Here is a 20,037-nt window from a genome sequence, read left to right on the forward strand (position 1 = left end):
TTTTAGCATCCAGTTGCTCTGGGCAACTTGGTTCCCCAAGTCTCACCAGGAGTGACTTGCAAGAAGCCTAGAGAAGTCCCTGAGCACTGCTGGGTGTGACCCAAAAATCTACCCCCACCCTAAAAAAATACCCCAAACTCTGATCACAAATACCTACTCTTAGCTACAACTTTGAATAGTAAGAAATGAGGCAAAACTAGGGAGTAATGGTCCTGGACTTTTAATATGTAGGAGGAGAAAAGAGCCAGGCTTAAAGTCAGTAATAGATAGGAGGATAGGAAGAAGAGTGTGAGAGCAGAGGAAGGAAGAGAGGCCTCCTGCCCCTCAACCCCGTCCCCGTCACAACTCTGATCTGGGAAAGAACTGAAGCAGAGGCTGGTGCTGACCATTTCCTGGCCCGGAACTGGCTTTCACATGAGTGCAATGATTTTCCAGCTAGAAAGTGCTTTCATGGCTTGGGGTAGGTTCTTTCTGGATCTTTGAATTCTTGGTCAGTTCTGAACCTTTTCTTAAAAATAAAGAGGCCATCAGCAGAGGAAACTTGGAGTTCATCCAGTTTTCAACCTGTCCTGATCCTGGCCACAGCATAGAGAGGACAACAGGTCCAGTGTCCCTAATGTCACCATGTTCCAAGTTCACACGTGGGTATAAATAGAACAAGGCCAGGCTGGAGAGCCATTCACGATCGCAGCTCCTTCAGTGAGGTGACTGGGCCCAGAAGGGGCGTTTGAGTGCTGGAGAGCTGCGGGGGAAGCATTCACACCAGGCTCTGCAGAATTCACCAGGAGAGTCAGCCTGCAAAAATCCAAGGTCTCACAGTGCCCCTACAAGGAAATCTTGGGCAGCGCAGGAAAAAGACAAAGTGTCAAAATTTGTTTGTTTTAAGAACACCCCTGGGAGTGCTCAGGAATCTCTCTGTGCTCTGTGCTCAGGGGTCACTTCTGGAAGTGCAAAGGAGTACTGGGAAATAAACTAGGGTGAGCCACAAAAGGCCAGCAGAGCCTTAACCCCTGTATTTTCTCTTTGGCCAGTGGCAGCTGGCTTTGATGCCTCATCCCACATTCCTTCAACCCTTTCTGTCCATCTGCACCTGCTCCAGCCAGCTCTGGGCCATGCTCACATCTCCCCTCTTTCTTTGCGAAGGCTTTTCTTAGTTCGCACAAAGCTGCCCTTTCAAAGGGCCAACTCTGACCAGTGAAAGATGAACACTGGTGAATGTGTACCCCAGGTTTCCCCATTACTCATCGGGCAAATTCTGTTCTGTGATCTAGATGGCTCCTCAAAGGAATCCCAGGGGGACAGAGCCCTAATGGTCTACTATGGACTTCTCACGGCAGCTGTTCCTGACTCATTCCCCTTGCTTACCCCTAAAATGCCTTATCTCGTGGCTTGAGTAGCCATGGGAATTTACCTAGGACTTACAATATAGCAAGGGCAGCCTTTCAGGGGTTGTCCCAGCAATGGGCTAGGCCAAGAGAGGACATTGGAGGAGCCACCTCCGAAAGTTGGTTGGGAGTGATCTGGTGTTTGCTGGAATAGGCACTACCCCTTATAAGGCTGTTCTAGCAAGTTTTGCTCCAGAATGTTCTTTGGGGGAGGGCACACCTAGCAGTGCTCAGGGGTTACTCCTCACTCTGAGCCCAGAAATCACTCCTGGCAGGCGTAGGGGACCATATTGGATATAGGGAATCAAATCCAGGTCTGACCTGGGCTAGCCACATGCAAAGCAAATGCCCTACCATTGTGCTATTAATAGCTCAAGCCCGACAATGTTTTTCTTCTTCTTCTTTTTTTTTTGGGGGGGGGCACACCCGTTTGACACTCAGGGGTTACTCCTGGCTACACGCTCAAAAATCGCTCCTGACTTGGGGGGACCATATGGGACGCTGGGGATCGAACCGCGGTCTGTCCTACGCTAGCACTTGCAAGGCAGACACCTGACCTCTAGCGCCACCTCTCCAGCCCCGACAATGTTCTTCTTATACTGAAAATAATTGGTCGGCCCTGAATCCCCTACCACGTGATCTAGTTTGTCCTTCAGACAAACTTGTCATTGTTGTTAACGTTGCTTCAGTGACATAGCCCTGGCTCTGGTGCCTGCACATTGTGAGCTGTGGTACTCGCCCCAGACCTGCACCCCTCTCATTGCAATACTCACAGATGCTCTTAAGTCGAGGTGCACAGGTACAGTGGTCATGTTCATCGGGGCCCTCGGTGTTGCTTACACAGGAAATGTTTCAAGGATGCATTTCCTGGGGCTGGAGCGATAGTGCAGTGGTAGGGTGTTTGCCTTGCACCCCAGGACGGACCTTGCTTCGGTCCCCAGTGTTCCATATGGCCTCCCAAGCCAGGAGCGGTTTCTGAACGCAATAGCCAGGAGTAAGCCCTGAGCATCACCGGTATGGCTCAAAAATTTAAATATGTATATAAAGGATGTATTTCCTGGTTCTGGTACTTGAACATCTTCTTGATGGAGGGGCTCATCAGAGGCTCTGTGATTCTCTCCCACGCTCAGCCGCACTGCAGCCACCAAGCACCGCAGATAGCCTAACTACCCAAAACATGCTTGATGCATGTGGGACACTGGGGATTTGCACTTACGATGGTCTTCTGGGTCCTAGTCCCAATTTTTTTTTTTTTTTTTTTTTTGGTTTTTGATTCACACCCGGTGACGCTCAGGGGTTACTCCTGGCTATTGCACTCAGAAGTCGCTCCTGGCTTGGGGGACCATATGGGACACCGGGGGATCGAACCTCGGTCCATCCAAGGCTAGCGCAGGCAAGGCAGGCACCTTTCCTCTAGCGCCACCGCCCGGCCCCCTAGTCCCAATTTTGGGAATGGTGGGGCAGCACACCTGGCTATGCTCAGGGGCAAGTCCTGGCCTGGTGCTGGTGGTATATTCTTGATCTGCAGCTTGGTGCCTGGGGATTAAAGGTGGGGTTCCTTCATGTGCGCCAGTCCCTTAAGCTATCTCCCCAGCCACTCTGGCCTTATCCTTTAAAATTCTTCAAAACCTTACTAACCTGAGACCAGACAATAATACAGCAAGAAGAGTGCTGTTTTTTTTTTTGTTTTTTTTTTTTTTTTTGTTTTTCGGTTTTTGGTTTTTGGTTTTTGGGTCACACCCGGCAGCGCTCAGGGGTTACTCCTGGCTCTATGCTCAGAAATCGCTCCTGGCAGGCACGGGGGACCATATGGGACGCCGGGATTTGAACCACGGACCTTCTGCATGAAAGGCAAACGCCTTACCTCCATGCTATCTCTCCGGCCCCGAGAGTGCTGGTTTTTTTTTTGTTTGTTTGTTTTTGGGCCACACCCGGCGGTGCTCAGGGGTTACTCCTGGCTGTCTGCTCAGAAATAGCTCCTGGCAGGCACGGGGGACCATATGGGACACCGGGATTCGAACCAACCACCTTTGGTCCTGGATCGGCTGCTTGCAAGGCAAACGCCGCTGTGCTATCTCTCCAGGCCCTGAGAGTGCTGTTTTTTAAGTGTCGTTCCTGAACCATTGACACACTGCATATGGCCCCCTGCACTCCACCAGGAATGACCCCTGAGTATAGAGCAAGGAGTAAATCCTGAGTGCCTCCAGGTGTGGTAACAGAACAAAACAAAACAAAAATCTGGTTCTTGAGGCAGGGAAGATGACTCATAAATTGAAACCCAAGTTGATCCAAGATTTCATGGAGCACGGAAGCAGGAGCATTGCTTGCGGTCATTCAAATTGCTGCACCACCTTCCCAAAAAGCATAGTGTGAAAGTCAAAGAGTCTGTTTGGGAAGAAAATATTTGTTAACAATATTCCCAAGGACCATAAGTCCTTGGGAAAAGAAGCTACTGAAAAAAGGAAGGAGAATAACTTAGAGTCACAGAGATTTTTGTTTGTTTTTGGGTCCTGAATACCTGACAGTATTCAGGAGTTACTCCTAGCTCTGTGTTTAGGAGTCACTCTTGGCAGAGCTCAGGAGCCATAAGTGATGTCAGATTATTACCCTTTGGACTGTCTATCTTTCTAGCTGCTGAATTTTTAGAACTTCAATGGGTATTCAATCCTGGCATGGATGGGGGAGCAAAGCTCTGATTTGGCCAGGAGGGGGAACTTGGAACAGCAACAGAACTCAGAAGCCCCGGCTGCCTCTCAGCTCAGGACACCCTTTAGGAACACAACTACTTCCTCTAGCAAGCCAGATTCAGGCTTGAGTGTTCCCCCACCCTTTCACACTTCATTGCATTTGCTCATCAAGTTCCACTGGATCATCACCCTGAAGGCTCATCATGTTCACCTGTCTGTTCTTCAGCTACATCCTCACTTCTGTGACCATCATTTCTTTTGTTTGTTTGCTTGTTTTTTGTTTTTGTTTGGTTTGGTGTGGTTTTGGGGCCACACCCTGTGGCTCTCAGGGGTTACTCCTGTCTTTGCATTCAGAAATTACTCCTGATGGTGCTCAGGGGACCATATGGGATGCCAGGGATTAAACCCAGGTCTGTCCCGGGTCAGCAGCTTGCAAGGCAAATGACCTACTGCTGTGCTATCGCTCCAGCCCCAATGTAACCATCATTTCTTCAAATACTCCTGCCCCATCTTCTCTCTCTCTCTCTCTCTCTCTCTCTCTCTCTCTCTCTCTCTCTCTCTCTCTCTCTTTCTCTCTCTCTCTCTCTCTCTCTCTTTGGTTTTTGGGTCACACCCGGCAGCACTCAGGGGTTACTCCTGGCTCTAGGTTCAGAATTCGCTCCTGGCAGGCTTGGGGGACCATATGGGATGCCGGGATTTGAACCACCACCCTTTTGCATGTAAGGCCTTACCTCCATGCTATCTCGCCGGCCCCTGCCCCATCTTCTCACTTCAGTCAGTGACACTGTGTCACACTGTCCCATACTCTTTGTAAGCTTGGTTTTTTTTGAGCTTTTTCGAGTTTAGAGACACTTTCCACTATGCCTTGGTACTGAAAAGTCTGTTGAAGGACTTTTATCTTTGGCATCTGTTTATTTATACATGATTTTTCTGTTTTCTTTTTGGTGCCAGGGATCTAATCTAGGACCGAAGATACGCAAGACAAATAAATGCTCTACCACTGAGCTACATCTCTGGCCTCTGTGTTATGTCTAGCATGTTTATTTAACACAGTTTCCAGTTCTCTGCCAGCATTCCCTATCTGGCCTATCCACCATTTTCCTACTAAGTAGACCCCTTAATATAAAAGTTATTATTATTGTTATTTTGATTGTTTAAGTTTGGGGGCCAAATCCAGGGTTGCTCAGATTATACCTGGCTCTATACTCAGAAATTCCTGGTGGTGCTGAGGAGATCATATGTGATGCCAGGGATCAAACTTGGGTTGGCCACATGCAAGGCAAACACCCTGCCTGCTGTACTATCAATCCAGCCTTAGTATTATTTTTTTAATTCCCTTTCTTCTTCTTATTTTTTAATTTTTATTGTGACTGAAGTTCATTACACAGAATTATTTACGGTACATAGTGACAATGAATGAAGGGCATTCCCACCACCAATGTTGTCCTCCCTCCACTCCTGTTCCCAGCATGTCTCCTATATCTCCCTCCTTTACCCCCCGGCCCCCCAGAATACTAGTGTAACTGGTCTCCACTTTATAGCTTGTTGTAGATTGGGTATCTATTCTGTTGTCATTGACTTTGAGTTTGCTGTTCCAGTCTGGTCATTGTTTATTTTCACTACAAGTTCATATGACTGGTCCTGGTATCATTCCCCCCCCCCCCCAATTTATGAGGCTGAGTGATTCAAGTTATGCTATTCTGTTGGAGATAAAAAGGTTAAGGTAAAGAGAAGAAAAATTTGGTATCAACTACTAAAAATAAAAATCACTGAATAATATCCACAAGAGTGAAAAACAAAGAAAAAAGTGGAAGAAAAAAGAGAAGAAAAATAATATTAAAAATAAACAAACAAAAAACAAAACAAAACTAGAAAAAGAAATGCTGAAGTGGCAGGGTTTGGTGTTACCCCACTTTTTTTTTTTTTTTTTGCATAGGCACAGTAAATATTGGGGAAGGAAGGAAATTCCCGTAGCCTAAGAGAGTCAGGGTTTCTCCACTCTTGAAGCATATTGTCATGGAAACAACCACTGGCTCCATACCTTCTCATTGCCATATCCCAGGTTTTTGTTTTGTTTTGCTTTGTTTTGTTTTATTGCGTTCATGTTTATTAATTTTACATTAAAGTTTCCTTAGGCTGAAGAATATTTGCTACCATCTTTATCAATGGAAGCTGTATATAACTTTATATCTAGATATCTAGTTATATATAGTAAAATATATGTTACATAAAATGTTATGTCATGTTAGGTATTTTTTTAATTTTTTATTTTATTTTATTTTATTTTTATTTTTTTTGGTTTTTGGGCCACACCCGGTGACGCTCAGGGTTTACTTACTGCTGGCTATGTGCTCAGAAGTTGCTCCTGGCTTGGGGGACCATAAGGGACGCCGGGGGATCGAACCGCGGTCCGTCCAAGGCTAGCGCAGGCAAGGCAGGCACCTTACCTCTAGCGCCACCGCCTGGCCCCTAATTTTTTATTTTTTATTATGAGAACAAAGATGCAAAGAAAGTGGACAAGGTAAAGTTACAGTGGAAGTACAATCACCCATAAACAGAATTCTCAGAAGAAGTCCCCTTATTGATATCTTAACTTTGAACTTTCAGCCAAAGAACATTAAGATAAATAAAACAGAATTCATGTACAATTACTTTGTCCCTCAAGTCCCCAGATTGTAACACATTATAATTTTTTTTTTGGTTTTTGGGCCACACCCGTTTGATGCTCAGGGGTTACTCCTGGCTATGTGCTCAGAAATCACCCCTGGCTTGGGGGGACCATATGGGACGCCGGGGGATCGAACCGAGGTCCGTTCCTTGGCTAGTGCTTGCAAGGCAGACACCTTACCTCTAGCGCCACCTTCCCGGCCCCACATTATAATATTTCTTAATAGCACACAAGGCAATCTAAAGCCATAAAACTTACATAACTCCTTAAACATTAGAGGCATAGTATTTTTTACATTTCCATGTACATGCATATTAGCTTAAGTTAACCTCAAATTTTAAGTGTTTTTTTTTTTAAGGAGCACAGTAAAAACGGTGTTAGAGTGGCAATTGTTTGCATAAGCCCACCAAAATATGAGGGGCATGGAAAGGAATAACCTTGGCAGAAATACAAAGAGACCCAACTCCTGAAGTTTCCTGACATAAGACCAACTCTAGGCTCCAAGCAAGCTAGATCGTCCAATCCAAGACAGTGTCTGTAGTGCCAACACACTTTTATTTTTCATATAGTCTCTGTTGTTGGTATCATGTTTCTGTATTAAAGATCCTGGAATCTGCATATCTTACATTGAAGTCAGGATGTGGAGCGTCCTCTCGTCTCACCTCACAATCAAAGGGTAATGCAGGAAGCCCTGTCCTGTAAGCAGGTCGTTGTTGTTGTTAAGTCTTCTCAGTGTTAAGGGAAGTCTCTTGAGCAGGTCGATGTCTGAGCAGTGGTAGGATCTTCTGTGGTAGAGGATTGCTTCCAGGTGATGTTATAGACAAACCTGATTTTTTCGTGGATGGCTTCCCTGGTTCAGGGGTGAATGGAAAATGCCCTTTCTTCTGAGGCCTATGCCAGATCGTTATGTCAATGTTCAGGGTGTAAGGTCCCTTTGCACTACAAGATTTGTATGTTCCAATCTCTATTAGATAGGATCTTATTTGTATGTATAGTATTTTTCCATTTTAATTGTGCCTATGCAAAAAAAAGGAGCAATGCCAAGTGGTGTTATTGGCGCCTATGGGGGCCATAAGAACAAGTCCAACAATCCCCATGACATGGTTCAATCATAAGCATTAAACTGGGGGACTCTTTCACCAAAATTCCTTGTTGAACAGCTCATAAAGAGAAGATAAAAAGTGGTTAGAATCATCACTGTATAAGGGAATATTTAGTAAGACGTATAGCTGTCAGAAAAAAAGTACAAAATATTCAAAAGAAATACGTGTCCATTTTATGCCTTTTGAAACAGTTTGGGGTTGTTACACACAATGCACGGCTTTGGTCTGTGATTAGGATTGTGCAGTACTGAAGTTAAAAAGAGTAATGTGGGTTAGTGATGTTTTGGGGGGGGTGAGAGAATTAAGGAGTAAAAATGAGCTTTGTAGGGGTGTGGGAAAGGGCAGAATACAAAATGGACATTCTGGATACGCAAAACTTAACATAAGGATAAGGAATACTCTTAATACATGCAGTGCGCCCCCGCGTGGTTTTCCATATGCAGAGTGGTCAGAAATTGCCAATGACAAACGTAGCGCAACCCAGCAAATCTCAGCACACCCCAAGTTAGGACCCACCATTTCTGGCCTCCTGGGCTGCCACCCCAGAAGGCCTGGAGGCCGGGGGTAGAAGAGGGGAAGGCTGGGGGCCTATCAAGGCTCCCAGCGCACCCAAGTTAGGGAGAAGGCCTTCCACATGGGGTCTCCCCAAACCCCATGCCAGCTAGAGCTAGCCTCCAGCTCAAGAAAGGATGGATAGAGAGCCAGAAGCCAGGATCTGCCCCCGCCCTACACCCCGTGCCCTTTCCCCCCTAGAGCTGGGGGAAGGGGGGGCAGGGGGGGAAGGCTTGGGACCCCATCCAGGAGGGACCTCCCGACACCCACCTTGTGGTGTCAGGAAACTTTCCTCTCGATTGTGGATGAGAAAATCCGGCCACTGTAGCTAGCAATCTTGGTATTTGCTCAGGTCCTAGGACAAGGCCTAGGATAGAGTCTTTAAGGTTCTAGGAGTTCTGTTCCATCATTGTTGGTGTGTTCAGTTTTCTGTATCATGTGCTCCATGTTTTTGCTCATTCCCTAAGCCAAAGTCTAGGAAATTATGGTTCCAAAAGTTCTGCTCAGTCTCTGTTGTCAAAATTGGGCCTCTGTACTAAGAAATCTTGAGTCCTGGGCTATAGCCTAGGGTAGGATTTTCCTTAATGGTCTCAAGATAAGTTCTGCCCAGTCACGGTTGTCAAAGTCAATTTTCTGTAGTTAGTGCTCTTATTTTTCATAGTTCAAAGGACGATACATCTTCTGATTTCCACTTAGTGTTAGGTGATGTGATAGGACCTCCTGGTCTTAGGTCAAGTTGTCATTTCCTTGCTGTCCTCGTTGTCATATTAACACTGGCACAAGTATATCTCCCAATGGAGATATTCCTGGTGTTGTTGCAGGAAATTGTTTCAGTTCTATGTCTGGGATCTGAATTCCCTTTCTTCTTAGTGGGTTGGAGCACCTTCATTTTATGAAGGAGAAGCCCCGGTTTGTTCCGCAGCACAAGTTCCCTTGATCCCTTACTTTATTTTTTCTGGGTTTTTTGTTTTTTTTTTTTTTTTTTTTGGTCACACCTGGCAGCATTCAGGGATTACTCCTGTCTCTGCTCTCAGAAATTGCTCCTGACAGACTTAGAGACCATATGGGATACTGGAAATCGAACCATCATCCATCCTAAGTCGGCTTTGTGCAAGGCAAATGCCCTACTGCTGTGCTATCTCTCTGGTCCCCAATCCCTGACTATTAAGTTAGGAATAACCTCCCCCAAATAAGAGTTTTTCTCAGTATGTTTGTTTTTTGTTGATTTTATTTTATTTTTCTTGGCATCACATACAGTGGGATTCAGATCTTAATCCTAGTTCTGTGCTTAGGGATCACTACTGGAGGTGATAAGATATGGTTCTGGGAATCAAACTTGTGCAAGACAAGAGCCATAACCCCTGTGCTATCTCTCCAGGCCCTCAAAAAGTAAAATACAACAAAATCTTCTCTTATAGCTCCAACATCTGTAAGTCAGGTTCTGTTGGTTTCTCTCTGATAATGGATTAGGCGGCTTTTTTCTCCCTAACCTCTTCTGTGTTTCATAAAATGTTTTCGAACGCCCAGCCTGTGCAGACTGAGAGCTGAGGAAAAGAACTTTTATGTCTGGAGGTGGGGAAGCTTCATCTGTCAGTTCAGGAAAGGGGATGGGGTGTAAGTCAGTCCAGCAAGGGGTCAGCCACAGCTCTGTGCTTTCCAGTCTTTGGATTCCTCTAGAAGTGTGCTGCTTAAGGCTAGTAAAAGAGGGTTGAACCCTACAGAGTCAGTGTGACTTTAAGTCCTCCCAGCCTGGCGCCCAGGTTCCAGCAGTGAGAAGTGATTTGGTACTTGAGTATGGGCTCTGGGTGTGTGTGTGTGTGTGTGTGTGTGTGTGTGTGTGTGTCCTTCCCCTTCCCTCCCTCCCTCCCTTCCTTCTTTCCTTCCTTCCCCCTTCCCTCTCTCCCTCCCTTCCTTCCTTTTCCCTGTTTCTTTCTCTCTCTCTCTCTCTCTCTCTCTCTCTCTCTCTCTCTCTCTCTCTCTCTCTCTCTCTCTCTCTCTCTCTCTCTCTCTCTCTCTCTCTCTCTTCTCTCTTTCTTCCACACCTGGAAATACTTAGGGATTACTCCTGTCTGATTCTTGGAGGACCATATGTGGGGCCAGAGATTAAATGTAGGTCATGCGGGGCAGGGAAGATAGCACAGTGGTAAGGCATTTGCTTCACACGCAGCAGACCCAGGACAGACAGTGGTTTGATTCCCAGCAACCCATAGGGTTCCCCCGAGCCTGCCAGGAGCGATTTCTGAGCACAGAGCCAGAGGTAACCCCTGGGTGGGGGCCAAAATAAACAAAAAAAGTAGGTATGTAAGTCAAGTGACCTATCCTGCAGTACTGTCACTTGGGCCCGATTTCTTACCATTTCTTCCCTTACTCCTATACCAGTCAAACCTCACCTCCTATGTCTATGTGAGATTGGAAGGGCCAGAGACTTGCCCTCTTTTTTGTTTGTTTGTTTTTTGGTCACACCCGGCAGTGCTCAGGGGTTACTCCTGGCTCTGCTCGGGGGACCATATGGGATCCCAGGATTCAAACCAGGTCCATCCTCTGTTGGCCACGTGCAAGGCAAACGTCTTACCACAGTGCTATCACTCCGACCCCTGCCCCCTTTTCTTTTAAGCAGAAAGTTCTTTGGTTGAAATTGCAGCCCAGGCATGTTCCTGTTTCTCAGATTGGAGGGAAAATTGTGACTTAGTCCCATTCACCCCAGCTAGGGTCTTTGCCCGCCTGCAATGTTTTTACCCAAGATTGCTTTGCTTCCTCCTCTGAAGCAAGAGTGTGTTGCTATTTTTGTGGGTCAAGGTCTGGGCTCCCAGGAGAAGATCGAAAGCAGTAGCAAGGTGCAGTGGCTTCCCCACCCTCAGCTCCTGCCAGCCTACCCCTCCAGGGGCAACATGAGCCCATCTCCTGCCTTATGTCTACTTCCTCTTTTGTAGCGAGGGCCTGTGGGGAAAATCTTGTCTGTGAACTCCAACTCTCATGTCTGAGTTTATTTCAAGCTATTCGAAACTGAACTGCTAGATTTGAAATTTCCCTTACAGTTGCTCATTGCTGCCTGCTCACCTTGTGTTCTGTGCAATTAGTAATCGCCAATGATGCCTTCCTTGTCCTTGAAGGGCTGGATTTTCCTTGTGACATCAGCTTTCTCAGGGCTCCGAATATTATGGTTTTTGTAGCTTCTCTAGTTATTTCTCATTGTAAGCGTGTAGTGATATTTTCTTTCTTTCTTTCTTTCTTTCTTTCTTTCTTTCTTTCTTTCTTTCTTTCTTTCTTTCTTTCTTTCTTTCTTTCTTTCTTTCTTTCTTTCTTTTTTTTTTTTTTGTGGTTTTTTTGGGTCACACCCAGCAGTGCTCAGGGGTTACTCCTGGCTCCATGCTCAGAAATTGCTCCTGGCAGGCACAGGGGACCATATGGGACGCCGGGATTCGAATCGATGACCTTCTGCATGAAAGGCAAACACCTTACCTCCATGCTATCTCTCCGGCCCCGTCTTTTTATCTTTTTTTTTGGGGGGGGGGGTTGGGTTTTTGGGCTACACCCGGCAGTGCTCAGGGGTCACTCCTGGCTCTGTGCTCAGAAATCGCTCCTGGCAGGCTTGGGGGACCCTATGGGATGCTGGGATTCGAACCACTGTTGGTCCTGAGCCAGTTGCTTGCAAAGCAAACAACCTACCGCTGTGCTATCTCTCCACCCCCCCCCTTTTGTTGTTGTTGTTTTTGGTGGGGGTGGCAAGGTGGCATTTGGGTCACACCCAATGGTGCTCAGAGCTATTCCTGGCTCTGTACTCAGGGATCACTCATGGCAGTGCCAGGAATCAAACCTGGGACAGATGAGTGCAATGCAAGTGCCTTATGAACAGGCACAATCGTTGCTTTATTGTGGAGTTCTGGAACTAAACCAAGGTGTCCTTGTATGGCTGATGCTGGGATAGAGAAATAAACTCTTGGGAGCACCTCTGTCTCTCCAAGGTTTCTCTGGTCTGGCTTCAGGGTAGCCATGCTTCTGCCACGTTGGCTCAGAACTGGCCAGGAGCATGCTGAGAGAGATCCAGGCTCAGGAGTCACATGATCTGTGCTGTGTCCTTTTGCAAAGTGGGTTCAGGCTGCCGCTAGTTTCAAGGCTGGGGAGTCAGGCTTGAGCGAAGATCTCGAGAAAGGCGTGCTCACATCACACTGAGATGGAAGTGGGAGAGTGTCTGAGATGCCCTTACTGGAAAGTAGTATAACCCATCATACCAATTCTGTGTGCTCAAAGAACTCAAGCTAGAAAATCAAAAGGCAGAAGAAGCACAGGACGCTCATGACATGATTTTGCATGAACACCACTACCAAGTGTGAAAAATGTGTTTCCTTCATCACTTTAAAGACATCAAACCCATGACAGCCATCCCCCTTTTTGGTTTGTTTTTGGGTCACACCAGGTGGCGCTCAGGGGGCTCTGTACTCAGGAATCGCTCCTGGCAGACTTGAGGGACCATAAGGGATGCCGGGATTCGAACCACAATCTGTCCTCCACCAGTTGCATGCAAGGCAAACGCCCTACTGCTGCACTATCTCTCTGGCTCCAGCTGTCCCCCTTTCTGAGCACAAATTCAATCCTGTCATCTGGTCACCTCTGGTGGGTCTCAGAGGCTCTGAGACTGCTCCTGGTAGTAGTAGGAGAATATGTAGTGTTTGGGATCAAGCCTGGACTTCTCACATGCAAAATATGTATTCCAGCCCTTTGAGCTCTCTCCTTATCCTTCACCGCCCATCTTGAATGACTCATTTGTTACCAGATGACCCCAAAATAAATTTCAAACTTGGTTTTTAAAGTCCTTCAAAGGAGGACCAGAGTGATAGCACAGAGGTAAGGCATTTGCCTTGCACACGGCCAACTTGGGATGCACTGATTCCTGGCATCGCCTATGGTCCCTGAGCCTGCCAGGAGTGATTTCTGAGTGCAGAGCCAGGAGTAACCCCTGAATACTGCTGGTGTGACAAAAAAACAAAAAACAAAAAACTAACTAAATAAAGTCCTTCGCATATGGGGCTAGGTAGTATAGAGTGGTAAGGTGCTGATCCAGGTTCAATCCCTGACTTCCCATATGGTTTCCTTGAGCACTGCCAGGACTAATTCCTGACTACAGAACCAGGAGTAACTCCTAAGCATTGCCAGGTGGGTGACCCAAAAACAAACAAACAAAAAGTCAAACAAATACTTTGCACCTGATCTCATTAATTTACCTCTTCATCTCTTTTGGGTTTGTTTTGCTTTGGTTTTAGGGTCAAAATGAAACTAGTCACTATCAGTGGTGTCCAGGACCAAACCTGAGCCCCCTACATGCAAAGTCTGCATTCTTGTCCTTGAAGCCATCTCCCCAGCCTCTTCTCCAGGCAGTTAGTCCTCAGGGAACCATGTGGTGTGAAAAAGTGCCTTGATCCCTGCACTCTCCCACTAGCCCTCCTTTGTCCTTGGTGTTTCCATTACCCTATATTTCCCAGCCTCCAAACTTGGTTTTGCTTTTTGTCTGTTGTAACTTGTTTCATCTTCTGGGACTCTTCCCTGGTCCCATGCACTGACCCCTTTATCTCACTACTACTTATTTTCTAGATGCAGCTTCCCTAACCAGTCTCTCTCCTTCACCCCAAACCCTTCGTACTGGTCTAGGGCTCCCTTATCTCCTTCTCATGCTCAGAGCCCTGGTGTTTATGCCCAGACTCTCCAACAATAGTATTTAGGAGCCTTCTCATCATTTCATGTAGAAAGATGCAGATTTCTTTTTATTGTGCCTAAACTATGCCTAAAATGTGGAGGGAGGGAGGGCAACACATGTAGGTTAAAATGAATGTCTTATATATTCATGTATTTCTGTCTTTTGTTTGTTTGGGGGCCACACCTGTTGGTGCTCAGAGGTTACTTTTGGTTCTGAGCTCAGAAATCACTCCTGGTGGGCCCGGAGAGATAGCACAGCGGCGTTTGCCTTGCAAGCAGCCGATCCAGGACCAAAGGTGGTTGGTTCAAATTCCGGTGTCCCATATGGTCCCCCGTGCCTGCCAGGAGCTATTTCTGAGCATAGAGCCAGGAGTAACCCCTGAGCACTGCCGGGTGTGACCCAAAAACTAAAAAAAAAAAAAAAAAAAAAAATCACTCTTGGTGGGCTCAAGGGATGCTGGGAATTGAATCTGGGTCGGCCGTGTGCAAGGCAAATGCCCTACCCACTGTGCTCTTGTTCTGGCCCAATCTTATTTACTTTTGGAGTTTGATGTACACCTGACTGGGCTTGGGCATATTCTTGGCTCTATGCTCAGTGACCACTCCTGGTGGTGCTTGGAGTATCATATGTGATTCTGGGAATTAAACCAGGTTGACTATGTGCAAGGCAAGCACATTACACATTATACTATATCTTTAAACCCTTTATTTATTGGGGAGAGTCCCACACAGCAATGTTCAGGGTTTATTCCTGCTTCTGTACTCAGGGATCACTCCTGATGGTGCTCAGGGAACCATATGCAGTGAGGTGGATTAAAGCAGGTCCAGCTGCATGCAAGACTAGTGCTATTTCTTTCTATTTCTATTACTATTTCTTTCTCACTGTGTGTTTGTGTGTTTGGGTCAAGCCCAGCCGCACTCAGGGGTTTCTCCTGGCTCTGTACTCAGAAGTCACTTTTGGCAGGCACGGGTGACCATATGGGATGCTGGGATTCAAACCACCATCTGTCCTGGATCGGCTGCACGCAAGGCAAATGCCTTACTGCTGTGCTATCTCTTCGGTCCTCACTTTTTTTTTGGTCACACTTGGCAGTGCTCAGGGATTACTCCTGGCTCTATGCTCAGAAATCGCTCCTGACAGGCTTGGGGGACCGTATGGAAGGCTGGGATTAGAACCACCATCATTTTGCATGCAAGGCAAACACCTTACCTCCATGCTATCTCTCCAGCACCACTTTTTTTTTTTTTAAAGGAACTTTCTTAGTGATGCTAGAAGCCAACAAGGTTTTACCTGACAGTGCTTGGGAGGCCATGTGGTGATGGAATCAAATCTGGATCCTGCCCATGCTAGGCATCCATCCACTCCAGCCCTTTGAGCTATTTCCTAGGCCAAATATGTGCTTTAAACAGTCCATTTCTGGGTTGAAATGAACAAAGCTATTGCAGGGGCAGATGGAGAGTTAATGGCAGAGTATAAAACTTCCATGTGTGAACCCTGGGTTAGATCTCTGGTACCACAATCCTCTGTACCACTTCCCTCCCTCAACCCTCTGCCACTGGTTTTGGCCATGGCCACAGAGACTCTGAGCCTTATGGTTGGGCCCTTGCCTGAGAACCAGTGGGAATTGATCCTGACTTTAGATAGATATAGGTAGATAGATAATTAGATGGATAGATAGATGATAGATGGATACATAGATGGATAGATGATAGATGGGTAGATAGATAGATGATAGCTAGATTGTGAGGCCAGAGGAAAAGTTCAGGGTTAAGGCACTTTCCTTGTATACATCAATCTGGTTTGATCCTTGGCATCACATATGGCCCCCTGAGCACAGAGCAAGGAATAGCCCCTAATACTTCAGGGCATGGGTAATCACCTACCCTCTAAGAAAGACTATTATGGCTCTATCCTATTATGTGAGGAGTACAGGAGACAGAAACAGTGACCTGCTTGTCTGGCTTTAAAGCAGCCTTCCCCGGCACAACATGGCAGTAAGGATTTTGCCTTGGGTAGGTCTCTGTTCTAAGCTTATCACAAAATACTGTTCTGTTTGCTCTAACTTTTGGTGTCATTGAAGACTCAAGGAAGGGATAAGCAAGGCTGCTGTAACTGTTTTTGTTTCATTTGGGGGCTACACTTGGCAGTACTCAGGGGTTACTACTGGCTCTGTACTCAGGAATTACTCAGGTGGTATTTAGGGAACCACATGGGATGCTGGGGATCAAACTCAGGCCAGCAATTTGTAAGGCAAATGCCCTATCTACTGTACTTGGGCCCAAGTAATAAATCGTACTGATTGAAGGAAATCTGCCTGGGAGTTCCTGGAGAGTCTTAAAGCAATGGAATCAACTAATAGTTTTGCTGAATACTGTTTATTTTTTTGGGGGGTAGTCTAACTTCTGAGAGGGAAATAGAACTGTAAGAGGTAGCTTGGCTTATTTTTACAGTAAGTCACAAGTCAGATAAAGTCAGCATTCAAGACTCCTGGTTTCAAATTTAGAGCTACTTTAATCACCTTGGTAAAATCTATAATAGCTAGTTAATTAAGGTAATTTATATTAGATTTTATTGTGTTAAATGGAGTTTCACTTTTGTTTTGTTTTGTTTCTTTGGGGGTCACATCCGCTGGTGCTAAGGGGTTACTCTTTGCTCTACGCTCAGAAATCGCTCCTGGCAGGCTCAGGGAACCATACGGGATGCCAGGATTTGAACCACCTCAATGCCCTACTGCTGTGCTATTGGTCTGGCCCCCTACTTTTTTCCTTTAAAAATATTTTGGGGGGGTCGGAGAGTAGCATGGAGATAGGGCATTTGCCTTGCATGCTGGATGGTGGTTCGAATCTTGGCATGGTGCCCTGAGCCTGCAAGGAGCGATTTCTGAGTATAGAGCCAGGAGTAACCCCTGAGCGCTGCCGGGTATTACCCAATAACAAAAACAAAAAAAAATTTTTGGGCGGGCTGGAGTGGTGGCACAAGTGGTAAGGTGTCTGCCTTGCCTGTGCTAGCCTAGGACAGACCATGGTTTAATCTCCGGTGTCCCATATGGTCCCCCAAGCCTGGAGTGATTTCTGAGCGCATAGCCAGGAGTAATCCCTGAGTGGCACCAAGTGTGGCCCAAATCTCCCCCCCAATATATATATATAAATATAAATAAAATTTTGTGGGGGGGGGGGTGAAGTGATAACACAGGGGTAGGGCATTTGCCTTGCAGGAGGCCAAATCCAGGAAGGACCTCAATTCAATCCCCTGGCGTCCCATATGGTCTCCGAGCTAGGAGCGATTTCTGAGTGCATAGCCAGACTAACCCCTGAGCATCACTGGGTGTGACCCAAAAAGAATATATATATATATTTGTGTTTGTTTTAATTTTTTTTTGTTTGTTTTTGGGCTACACCCGGTGTTGCTCAGGGGTTACTCCTGGCTGTCTGCTCAGAAATAGCTCCTGGCAGGCACGGGGGACCATATGGGACACCGGGATTCGAACCAACCACTTTTGGTCCTGGATCGGCTGCTTGCAAGGCAAACGCTGCTGTGCTATCTCTCAGGGCCCTGTTTTAAATTTTTTTAAGGGGCCAGAGCACAGTGGCTTGCCTTACAAACGGTTCACCTGAGTTTGTTCCCTGGCATCCCATATGGTCTCCTGAGCCTGTCAGGAGTAATTTCTGAATGCAGAGCCAAAAGTAAGCTCTGAGCATCGTTGGGTGTGCCCCCCTTCATTTTTTTTTAAATCATCATCTAAGTTGCCACCTCTTAATAAGAAACCATAGTTTTGGGGCTGGGAAAAACTACAGTGGGTAGGGTATTTGCCTTGCATGTGGTCCACCAGGTTTGATCCCTGGTACCCCATTTGTCCCCCTAGTCCTACCAGGATACCTGAGTCCAGAGCCAGGAGTTAGCCCTGAGCACTACCAGGTATGATTCAAAAAACAAAAATCCATAGTTTCAACTCAAGGAATCTCTTCTGTCAGCTGAAGTGAAGCCAGAAGGCAGCAATCTGAGACACTCCTCCCAATTTCATGCACGTTTTCACTAGCTCATTCTTTGTTCCCTATCAACACCCCAACATTTACCCGGGGACTTTATGCCTGGTGATCAGGTCTAAATCCTGGTTCTATGCTCAGAGATCAGTCCTAGCAGTAGCCATGCTCAGAGGATCATATGGGTTTCAAGGATTCAATCCTGATTGGGTGCAGACAAGGTGCACGCTGCCTTCTTTGTTATCTCTCTGACCCAACACGCACCTTCTTATTCTAATGTCTGTTCCTTACATAGAAAATGGGAGGTAAGGAAAGGTAAAGTTGTAACCTTGCCTAAGTTATAGACACGATTTTCTGAAACATTCTCTGACATCCAGTGAACAAGCTGCTCTTGGGGAAATGCTCTGAAACTTTTTTTCTCTTGTTCTATAGGGGCCAGAGACAATTACTCTGCAGCATGGGCACAGCGGCAATTCTCAGCATGGTATTATGGGCCTGCAGGTTTGGGTTCTGGGGTCTAGGCTCTGGGCCGGTGTTGTGGTGCTGTTCTCATTCCCAGCAGAGTGTCTGAGGCCCTGAAGGGTCACATTTGGTAGATGCTTGGGGATGAGTGCTTCCTAATGCAGAGCATTAGGGATCAAACTATTCAGAGCCTTGAGTAAGGAAGACAGTATGTCTGGCATTGCCCTCAGCTGATCCTGGTTTGATGACACTGCATATGGTTCCTGAGCCCTACCAGATTTAGTCTCTAAGCAAAGTCAGGAGAAAACCCCAAGCACAAATAGGTGTGTGTCTCCCCTCCAAATCTAACAAAATAATTCTTAGTTTTTGGCTTTTGGGTCACACCTGGCAGCGCTCAGGGGTTACTCCTGGCTCTGCATTCAGAAGTCGCTGGGGGGAGAGGGGCAAGAAATCACTCCGGGGAGGCACGGGGACTATATGGGATGCGAGATTCGAATTGGCTGCGTGCAAGGCAAATACCCTACCGCTGTGCTATCTCTTTGACCCTTAACAAAATAATTCTAATAAATTTACAGAATAATATGATTAGTCAATTTAAAAAAGACAGAAATTACAACCAAGATCTTTAGCACAGTGGTAGGGCATTTGCCTTGCACACAGCACAGCTGATCCAGGATGGACGGTGGTTCGAATTCCAGTCTATGTGGTTCCCCCCGCCCCCCCACTCCCATGCCTGCCAGGATCAATTTCTGAGCACAGAGCCGGAAGTAACCTGAGTGCCACCGGGTGTGACCCAGAAACAAAAAAAATTAAAACAAAACTAGGGGGCTGGAGAGATAGCACAGCAGTAGGACCTTTGCCTTGCAAGTGGCTGACCCAGGACCAACGTTGGTTCGAATCCCATATGGTCCCCTGTGGCTGCCAGGAGCGACCTCTGAACACAGAGCCAGGAGTAACCCCTGAGCATCACCCCCCAAAAAAACAAAAATAAATAAGATTTTTTTTTGTTTGTTTTTTTGGGGCACACCCGGCGTTGTCTTGCTTGCAGCAGAACCAGGTTCAATCTCGGTCAACTGAATCCCATATGGTTCACAAAGTGCTGCCAGTGCCAGTGCTGCTCTTGAGCACAACGCCAGGAATAAATCCTCAGCACGATCCCCAGATGTAGCAAAAATAAAAAAAACATGGGGCCGGAGAAATAGCACAGCGGTACGGCATTTGCCTTCCACACAGCCAATCCAGGATGGACGCTGGTTCAAATCTCGGCATCCCATATGGTCCCCAAAACCTGGCAGGAGTGATTTCTGAGTGCAGAACTGGAGTGACCCTTGAGTACAGAGTCACAAGTAAACCCTCCATGACTGTGTCTGGGCCAAAAACAACGATGACAACAAAAACCCAATAAAGCAAGGGAAGGGGCAAAATAAAATTAGAAGCTGGTGATGAGGCTCAGCAACAATGCACCATGCCTCACATGGTCGAGACCCTGGTTTGATCCCTGACACCGAAAA

This window comes from Suncus etruscus, chromosome 12 (genome assembly GCF_024139225.1).
Source record: "Suncus etruscus isolate mSunEtr1 chromosome 12, mSunEtr1.pri.cur, whole genome shotgun sequence".
NCBI lineage: Eukaryota > Metazoa > Chordata > Mammalia > Eulipotyphla > Soricidae > Suncus > Suncus etruscus.